The sequence below is a fragment of the Octodon degus genome, unplaced genomic scaffold (assembly GCF_000260255.1).
Source record: "Octodon degus isolate 3935 unplaced genomic scaffold, OctDeg1.0 scaffold00418, whole genome shotgun sequence".
Lineage (NCBI taxonomy): Eukaryota > Metazoa > Chordata > Mammalia > Rodentia > Octodontidae > Octodon > Octodon degus.
The window spans coordinates 435,696-444,179 of record NW_004524994.1 but is presented as its reverse complement, the minus strand read 5'-3'; the positions used below and the strand labels follow the sequence as shown (position 1 = coordinate 444,179).

General features: G+C 41.4%; 1 pseudogene; it reads left to right on the top strand.

Annotated features, from left to right (window-relative positions):
- Nucleotides 1-1,124: 1,124 nt before the first annotated feature.
- On the top strand, nt 1,125-8,271 carry LOC101583904 (annotated as a pseudogene).
- The last annotated feature ends 213 nt before the right edge of the window (nt 8,272-8,484 follow it).

Here is an 8,484-nt window from a genome sequence, read left to right as displayed (position 1 = left end):
ACCTTAACAGCCTGAGTTGTATGGTAATAACAATAGGCTTGTCTTCTGGAGGGTTAACAACCTAAGTTTGCAGACCAAAATTAGAGAAAAAGGAGCACTGCAAGGAAGACCAACATTTTGGCCTTAGCCTTCCATGGTGAATTAAGACTCAGAACATATTTGAACTTGTACTGTAACATCATGTAACTCGGTAGTGTCCCAAATTTTCTGATCAAGTAGATTATGGTGCCAAAGAGGAAAGTGATCGATAATGTAGAGTGTGCCTAAGGAGAGTCACATGGAGAGAAAACATTCTCTCAGGCTTTCACAGAGAGCACATTGGCCAAGCATTGGTCATGACTCATCCACATGACTGTCACTGACAAAGGTTCTACAATCTGAGGTACAGGATCTCAGGATAAATCCTGAGGGGATTTCACTGACCTTATCAGACCCAAAAGCTACAACTCTTGTTGCATAGGTCCTGCTTTACCTTGGTCTTAACCATCCATCAGAAAAGTATAAAAACGAAACATAAGAAATAAAGCCATGCTGTTTTGTTGAGCTGTGGGAGACTCAGGTCAACAATTTCTGACATTGCCAGTTAAGCAGAAGACCCAATACTATTATGGGATACTGGACTCTTTTAGAACATTTTGCTGAGTTTACACACCTATAATATTCAAATAACGGAACTACGAAAAAAGGGTACACAGATGAATGTCCATTTTGTATCTGTGTATTTGAAGTGGTTGGGATAGATATGTAGTTACATTCTGCTAATGAATAGAATGATTTCTTCTAATGGTGTTTGTAAATGGGATATCACGTCTGCATCTTGTACAGCAATTAACCACTAAGAAAAATGTGTGCAATGTGTTAATTATTGAAACTGTCCTAGCGATTTGATTTGAAACTGTCTCATTGCTATTTGTTTATCAATAAAACTATGGCCAAAAAAAATTAAAAATAATAATAATAATAATTTTTAAAAGGAAAGTAGAGGGAAGCATTTTAGGCTTAGGGATCAGCAAGTTTTTCTCTTGTTTTGCTTCTGAGCAGAAACGCTGAAAGGTACATGTGTCTGCCCCAGAAAGAACAAGTATTGTTGAAGCACCAGAACAGGAAATATTCTAGGGAGCAGCATGGCACTGAATGAGAATATGCAGGAAAGGGAGGAAGCTGAGAAGTGGTGGTGCCAGGTCATGTGGCACTATATGGACCATTTTGCGCAGTTTGATCATTTTCTCAGTGACATGGGAGCATTGGAGGACTTGGAGAGGGTAGAGATATTGAGTAATTTGCATGTTCATAGGATGTTATTATTGGGAGGGTGATGGAAGCATTTTAGGTAGTATAGTGTTGTGGCATAATTGAGCAAGAGAGAAGCACTCATCAGAGACTGAATGTGTGGAAATGAATAAGCTTTATGGAAAGCTGCTGATTGAAATCCTACACTGAGTCTATAAAACCAAATGTTGGTGTTCATTTTGACTTTTCGCCCAGATTACATACTTTTCTGGTTTCCATGGTAACCACATTGCCACATGATTTCAATCTCAGGAATTTTGCAATGCCATATAATTGTCAAAAGGATTACATTTCCCAGACACTGCTGACCACTTGTGAGTCATGAGGACATTGGTGTTTAACATTTACCCTATTTGTCAAATTATTCTAACCCTCTGTTCTTAATTTTATGTCCTTGTTTTTCTTTTAGTTTTTCTCTCAGCTACATGGGAGGCAGTGAGGGAGTGAGTTTACCTACAATTTAAGTGAATTTAAGTGACTTTTTAACGTGGACTTACTAAAAGAAAATGGAGTCTCCTGTGCTCTATCAATAGGAATTGAAGCAAGGAAACAAGTAAGAAGTCTCTGCAGAGAATGATGAAAGACATTGAAATAGGAAATTTTGTTGATTTTGAAGCCAAGTTTTCTGGAGTGAACATCCTGCTGTGTCTACAGGCTTCCATTTAACATTGTGTTTGTGAATTTCATCTGAATTATCGGTTATAGCTCTCATAGGCTCTTTTTCATTGTTGTCAACATTCCACTGCGTGAGTCTTTCACTACTTATTCCACATACAGATGATCACTATACTAAAAAGACTTATATGTATATTCTGGTTGATTTTCTTGTTGAACCAGTACACATTTTTATTGAGGAAGTATATGGTAGGGAAGATACTGAGAAAGCCTATGTTTAACTTCATTAACTACCACTGGCCTTCTATTCCACTGGATTCTACATTCCCAAGGGGCTGGGGAGATAGCTCAGTGGCATAAGTGCCTGCCTGACAAGTGCAAAGTCTTGAGTTCAATCCCCAGAACTGAAAAACTAAATAAATAAATATAACAATTTCAGGATTCTACATCCTCAGGTACACTGAGGTTTCAATTGAAAACTTGTGTTTGTATTGAACATGTGCAGGTTATTTTTTGCTACTAACCGCTAAATAATACAGTACCACTTTCTATGTACCATTTCCATTCTATTAGGTAAAAGCAATCTAGAACTGATTTGATGTATAAAGGAAGGTAAACACAGGTTATATGTGAACATTATTAAGGATTTTATTGTCCTATTGAGCCCTGAGATCCACTCTACATAGATACCAACAGGAAACATTCTTATCTACCAGTTTTGCAAGGCACTGCACTGATGGGATTTTTCAAATTTTATAACCAGTGCATGAGGGTTATTGTTCTGTTGCTCTCTAACAAGAAGGTGAGTAGAGTTGTTCTTCCCTTAAACTATTGGGGGTAGAATGTAGGTTGATGTTAAAGCACAAGGATTCTTTGAGTTGACATACAAAGGAGATCAGTCCCAGCCCAAAGATATGAGGAAAGTGGAGATTATAATATCCAAACATTTATACTGGCTAGGGACTGAACCACTGGAAGCAGAGTCTGGATGGGTCACAGCTTAGTCCTGTAAACATTGAGTCCTGGGAAGGAAGTAAAGTAGATAGGCAGGGACTAAAAATTCTGTCAGTGAAATTGAATTTCAAATGTATATTTAAGCACTTTAATAGTTTAACAACTGGTGCATATATTGACTAATAGCAACCTTGGTGTGGGTATGCTTGGCAGTTCTGAGAGAAATATGGAGATGTGTTTACCGTGTACCTGGGGTCAAGGCCTGTAGTCATACTGTGTGGACCTGAGTCCATATGGGAGGCCCTTGTGACCAAGCTGAGGCTTTCTCAGGCCGAGGGAAAATTTTTGCTGTGGAGCCTGTATTCAAAGGATATGGTGAGGACCTAAAGATGTGGGGATGGGGTGGTGGTGGGTGGAACTTGAGCAAGTGGAATGTGGTAAGGAAGGAAAGAAGTGGGAAGGGATTCCTCCTCCTTGAATTTCTCCTGTAACCCATGCCTCTCCTGCAACCACTAGGTGTGGTCTTTGCCAATGGAGAATGCTGGAAAGCCCTTCGGAGATTCTCTTTGGCCACCATGAGGGACTTTGGGATGGGAAAGCACAGTTTAGAGAAGCAGATTCAGGAGGAGGCTCGGTGTATGGTGGAGGAGCTGTGGAAATCCCAGGGTGAGTTATGCAGGGTGCTGGGTATTAAAGGAAGCTGAGCATACAAAGGCCGGGGTGGGTGCACAGCAATAGAAACATAGAGAGACACACATGGACAGTGTAGAAATACAGACAGTGATAGGATGAGAAAGTGATGGAATAGACATGAGCAGAGATAAGCAGCAGAGGAGCACAGCCAGGGAAGAAAATGTGAGGTTTACAGTGTTCAAGAATATCTTTGAGAAATAGGCTGAGTGACTGCATGCCCTTAATTTGTGTCCAGGGAAATGAATTCATGAGTTCACTGTATGTGTCAAAGCTTTTATACAAGTCTGGATCATGTAAAACAGAGCAAAGGGAAAAGGAGTAACACCAGATGTGAATATAGTGCACTGTATTTTCCTTCCCTTGAATGAATACAGATGATCAGGGGGTGAGCATAGAGGCAAGTGTGTGGCTCTGCTCCTGGGGAAGCATCAGTAGCAGGGAGACAGAGGTGACAGGACCTGTGTTTGCACCTCCATGGTTAGCTTTTCTTCCTTAATGCCAGGTATTTATCAACTATGGAGATTCTGAACCTGGGGAAAAAGAGCAGGAACACAGAGATTAAGAAGAAAAACAGATAAAGACAGAGATAGGAAACCAGTAACAAGCTGCCATGGAAGGAGGAAAATGAACAGAAAGAGACAAGATAGGGCAAGAGTCAGAGGAAAAATAATAAAGGCAGATCAAAAGCAAGAAAGAAAATTAGAAATAAATGGCCAACACTCAGGGAAAGGTCTATAAAGGAATGAAAGTAAATGAGACAGACAGACAGACAGACACAGAGACAGAGACAGAGTCAGAGACACAGAGATCCAGAGACAGAGACACAGAGGCAGAGAGACAGAGACAAAGGTAGAGACAAAGACAAAGAGGAGAGCATACCTGTCTGATGTCCTTGGGTTCACAGCCACTATCCTCCTCAAATAAGCACTAGAGGAGGGAAAAGAGATAAGTGAGGAGTGATAATCATGTGAGGAAGTGATCATGGCTTTTTAATTTGCACAATGAATTGATTGGCCCTGCTGCACCACCTCTGCCCCAGCACCTAACTTCCTTAGCTGACCAGGGGTGAGATTCAGAACCAGGAACACCTCCCCTGGGTCTGTCATTTCAGTCAAAGCATTTAAACATTAATCACTGATCCATCTATAAAATGGGGTTAATAATAGAACCACATTTTCCTTATAATGTTGTGGGAGAATGAAGTTAAAATAACTCAGGAATTGCTTAAAATACAGTTTGGCACATGGTACTTGCTAACGAGTGTCAGAGTTTATTGCTATTCTTATGTTTTATTACTGAGCTTTAGCAGTCGCACAGGACAGAAGCCAAATTCTCTCCAGGCTTTTGAATGTGTCCCATCAGCTGCTGCCTTTTCCCTCAGGAGGCCTGGTGGACACCATATTCCTCTTTAATTCTGTCACTGCCAACATCATCTGCTCCATCATCTTTGGAAAACATTTTGACTACAAAGATCCTCAGTTTCTTTGAATGCTGGACCTGTTCTATAAATTCTTTTTACTCATCAGCTCCTTTTCCAGCCAGGTCAGGAAGGTTGTCAGGGGATGTGCATGAGGGGTGCCACTGGGGTAAGGGGAAATGACACCATGCTTTAGGGAGGAAAGAAATGAACTGAATTCAGGGAGAAGGGTGCAGACAGCAATGAAGGATGAGGACACTGAGACCTGAAGGAAGGAAGAGAGGGTGAGCAGGGACCAAGGGGCTGAAAAAACTAAAGGGGCATGAAGAGGATCAGAATTAAAGTGGAAGAGACAAACACAATGAAAGCTTGGGAAAGAGAGAAGAGAAGAAAAAAAGACAGAAAAAAGAAAATAAAGAATAGAGATAGATTCTGGGACACAAAAGTAGTGTGGGTGCATGTATGTGTGTGTGCTTGTATATGGTCATGAAAAAGGAGGAGAGAGACAGTCTAAGAGGAGAGACACAAGGAGGGACAGAGAGTCTTGGTAGAGGTCTGGAGTCCAGGTCAGCTTCCTCCCACTCTGACCTTCTAGCCGAAACTTTTGTGGACCTCACTATTCCTTCCTTCTTCAAGGTGTTTGAACTCTTCCCCAACATCCTGAAATACTTTCCTGGCATGCACAGGGAAATCTTTGAACAACTGCAGGATATCAACATCTTCATTGACCAGAGTGTGGAGAAACACCGTAAAACCCTAGACCCCAGGTCCCCCAGAGACTTCATTGATAGCTTTCTGCTCCACATGGACAAAGTAAGGTCTGGCGAGGGGCGGGAACAGAAGGGGAGGATTGGGAGGCAGACTGAAGGAAAAGAGAGAGATGAAACCTGAAAAGAGGGTAGAGAAGAATAGAGGATGGGGAGGAGAGACTAGCAAAGGGGAAGGTAGAAGAGGCAGAAACAAAAGGTGAAGTGAAAGGCAAGAGATAGGAGAAACTGAAGTGGGAGCAAAAAAGAAAACAAGCAAGAAATAATGAGGAAGAAAATTAGGGCAAAGAACAAAAAAAGTGCAATAAAATGAAAGAGCCACAGAGGAAGAAAGAGAACAGGAAGACCAAGTAAGAACCAAGCCAAAGACATGAAGACAAATGGAAACAGTCTGATAGAATAAAGAAAAGGAGAGAGAGGGTCGGCCAAAAAGCTCAGTGGATTAAAGTGTCTGCAAGCAAGTGCAGGGTCTGGGAGTCCAATCCCTGGGTCTGCTGTGCTGGCCCTGCCACCAGGGCATGCTGAGACAGCAATTGAGACTAGACATGGAGGCGTGCACCTGTAATACCAGCTCTTGGGAGGGTGTAAACAGGCAGATCACTCTGAGCCTGATCTAGTAGTGAGACCCTGAACACACTGTAGACGTTCCCTAATATACAGGAAGAAAAAAGGAGAAGGAAAGAATAAGAGAAATGGAGACAGAGATAGAGACAGAGGCAGACAGACAGAATAGGAGAGAAACAGGGAGAGGGACAGAGATACAGAGAAATGAATGTGAAGATACTGAGATACAAAGCAGGCCAGATTTCCTGAGTTCCAAAAACAGATCCATTGTGTCCAGAAGGACATACTAACCTTATTTCAGTAAAGCTTTTGTCCTTCCTGACCCTGTCCTGTCTATTTGCCCTGGACCAGGACAAATCTGACCAGAACACCGAGTTCCACCACAAGAACCTCATCCTGACCTCGCTCTCGCTCTTCTTTGCTGGCACGGAGACCACCAGCACAACACTCCGCTATGGCTTCCTGTTTTTGCTCAAGTACCCCCATATCACAGGTGTGCAATGGACAGCCAGTAGGGAAGGTCTGGTGATGCCCCCTGGGCTGTAGAGGTTGGGTTGAGAGACACTCATACCTTCACTCACTTATTCATTATACATTCTTCTATGCACCTTATTTGATTATATATTAGTTGATTTTATTGGCTTGTTTGTTTATAAACCATTTGTTAATAGATTAATTCATCTATATATGATTGATAAATCAAATACCTCATTCTTTCATCAAGCATTTCATTTATTGATTGATTGATTGATTGATTGATTGACTTTGGTTCATTTTATCATCCATTTGTGCATGCATGAATTTATTGATTTCTTCTTCTCTTATATGCTTTAGGACCTAGCAGTGACATATTTGCATGCAAAAGAAATATTAGTTCATTTCTTATTCATTTTAGAGGAGAAGTTTTGGAGTTCTTCATATAAAATCCCATGCAAAATAGTGGTATGTATGTATAGCTGGGGCTGTGTGGAGATTATTTATAACATTCTTTAGATTTTAAAGGGTGGGAATTATTGTTAATTTCTCCCTTTCTCCCACCCACAGCTTATTGCTTTGAGATTATCAATGGTATACCCTATTTTGTAGGGCATTTCTGAGCCATTGGCTCAAAGACAAAAATATCCTTGCTGAGATGTGAGGTGGGCTTCATTGTCCCCTCTTGTGTGCAGAAAGAGTCCAAAAGGAACAGGTGATTGGTTCACACTGCCAGCCAGCCTTGGAGGACAGAACTAAAATGCCTTACACTGAAGCAGTCATCTGTGAGATTCAGAGATTTGCAGACCTCGTTCCCATTGGCATTCCCCATGTAGTCACAAAAGACACTGCCTTCCAAGGGTTCATCCTTCCTAAGGTGAGACAAGCTAGGATCCCACATCGTTGTGTGAGCCTCTTTGGTTTCTTAATCCACATCTAGACCTCTTGGTTTTTTCTCCACAGGGAAATCTTGTGTCTGTTTTAATTTGTTTTATGTATTTATTTGTGTCTTTGGTCTGGAGGCCAGACAATAACAATCTCTTTTGATCTTGTAATGTTTCCTCAGAACACAGAAATATACCCAATCCTGTCCACCTCTCTCCATCACTCACATCATTTTGAAAAACCAGATACCTTTAACCCAGATCACTTTCTCGATGACAAGGGAGCACTGAAAAAGAGTCCAGCTTTTATTCCCTTCTCCATGGGTAAGTTGACCCCTATCCCAGATACTGGAAGGTGGTTCCATCCTTTCCTCAGGACAAAGGATTGTTTGCACTGGTATCCTGGGACTTTAGTTATAGCCCACTTGCTTTAACTCAACTATCATAGTCTATCTTCACTGCAACCCTTGAGGAGATCTGAATGGTGAGAATATGTCCTAAATACACATCTGGAAAATACCAATGACCAGTTGTGCTATCATTTAGATGAAGGAATTCCTCAGCAAAAAATCCTTAGTCTTGAGTTTCGTCTTGACTTCCATCAGTGACTTGAGTTTCATCTTAAGTTGTATCAGTGACTTCAGTGGCCCTGTACAATGGCCTCCTCTCAGATCACTACGAGTCCAATCTAATACTGAGACCCTGAACACGCTGTAGACTATATATATATATATGGCCTACTCTATCACTTTATTCTCAATGAGATTTGGGAACAGTGGGGTGGTAGGATGAGGTTCAGTTATTGCACTCAGTATATTGATCCTCA